Here is a 1882-nt window from a genome sequence, read left to right as displayed (position 1 = left end):
AAAAAAAAAAAAAAACAAAACACTAATCTGTAGGTATAATTTCAAAAAGTTACAAATTGTAAAATACACAAAACTTTTGTTAATACTAAAACACGAATTGCAATTAGTAAATATAATACATCAAAGCTAAAATTACAAAAAAGCTAAAAATTTTAACACTATAGTTTTGAAATTAACTAAATCTTTTAAATATTTTTATCAAAATAAAACCATTCATAGTTATAATATTCAATATCCATGTAGTGGCTAACAAGGAGAGTTGGCTCTTCACACAGGTTCTGTCTAGACCTGTGCTGTCCATTTACAGAAGCTGCAGCTACCTGTGGCGACTGAGTGGCTGCTCGCTAACTGTGGCCGTCCCCAGTGAGACCTACTCTAAGTGTAAAACATACATCAGATTGTGAAGATTTAGCACAAAAAAAGAGTAAGACATCTCATAATTTCTTATATTCATTTCACGGTTTGAAATTAGAAATATTCTGGACATATTTGGTTAAATAAAATATATTATTAATTTCACCTTTTTGGGTTTTTGTTTTTTTTGTTGTTGTTGTTTTTGTTGTTGTTGGAGTTTCGCTCTTGTTCCCCAGGCTGGAGCACAATAGCATGATCTCAGCTCACTGCAACCTCCACCACACGGGGTCAAGTGATTCTCCTGCCTCAGCCCCCCAAGTAGCTGGGATTACAGGTGTGCGCCACCACACCTGGCTGGCTTCTCCACCTCAGATCTATTTAAATCTGATTCTTCTGGTGGGGTGACCTAAACATGTATATTTTGAAAAAGCTCCCAAGGTGATACAAGGTACAGCTCTGGTTAAATATTATTATCCTAAAAAGTATGCAGAGTCAATAGATTTAATTCCATTATAAACTCCCAGGCCATATTCACATTTTACTTTCAAATTCTGCTTTAAATACATGGTCTTTTATTTGGGATTTCAAAATCTGTAACCGAAAACTGTAATTCGGAACATGACTAATTTGAATTTTTAAGAGTTGTACTGATTTCTCTACACTATGAACCAATACTTAAGTTTATAAGGTACACTAGATCACAGAGAACCTGTTTAGTCTATTTAAGATACACTGATCAAGAAGAATCCGGATAACTGATGTATTAATACATAAAATTCTTCTATTAAATCATGTCAGAGGCCAGGCACAGTGGCTCATGCCTGCAATCCCAGAACTTTGGAAGGCTGAGGTGGGCAGATCACCTGAGATCAGGAGTTTGAGACCAGCCTGGCCAACATGGCAAAATCCCATCTCTACTAAAAATACAAAAAAAAAAAAAATCAGCCGGGCATGGTGGTACACCTGAAGTCCCAGCTACTCAGAAGGCTGAAGCAGGAGAATCACTTGAACTCAGAAGTTGGAGGTTGCAGTGAGCCGAGATCGCACGACTGCACTCCAGCCTGGGCAACAGAGGGAAACTCCATCTCAAAAAAAAAAAAGAAAGGAACAGAGACAGGGCATAGGCTGTGAAGACTGTTCAGGTGAACATGGCTGCACTCACCTGCTGAACCAGGAGGTCACCGATTTTCTGGATGACGTAATTCCGGTCACTGCCCTCCTCCAGGGACTCCTGGCGGCGCCCCTTGAGCCGAGCGAGAAAGTGGCCGTGTAGCTCCAGCAGGTCGTCAGCGCATGGGAAGAGGTGGCTGATGGCCTTGCTGCTGAACTGCAGCTCCTCCTGCAGGGCCCTGGAGTACACCTTCAGCATGATCTTGAGCGTCCGCACATGGTGCACCTCCGTCTGCATCAGCTCTGCAGGGACATGGATGGCAGGACTTACCCTCGCTGGCTCCACGGCCCCACGGGGCAGTCTCGGCTGCTGCCTGCCCTTCATGTGCCTAGTAGGCTTCTGAGAGTTCTCTGCCTA

At 42.2% G+C, this 1882-nt stretch overlaps 1 protein-coding gene across 1 annotated transcript in view; it reads right to left on the bottom strand.

Moving 5' to 3' along the window:
* The window catches only part of LOC116547064 (isoaspartyl peptidase/L-asparaginase-like), a 7412-nt gene that overhangs the window by 5073 nt on the left and 457 nt on the right, over positions 1 to 1882 (bottom strand). The window lies entirely within an intron of this gene.

Source organism: Sapajus apella, unplaced genomic scaffold (genome assembly GCF_009761245.1).
Source record: "Sapajus apella isolate SASKATOON/1434 unplaced genomic scaffold, GSC_monkey_1.0 scaffold1990, whole genome shotgun sequence".
NCBI lineage: Eukaryota > Metazoa > Chordata > Mammalia > Primates > Cebidae > Sapajus > Sapajus apella.
The sequence above is the reverse complement of the archived record's forward strand: the minus strand, read 5'-3'. Positions and strand labels throughout refer to the sequence as shown.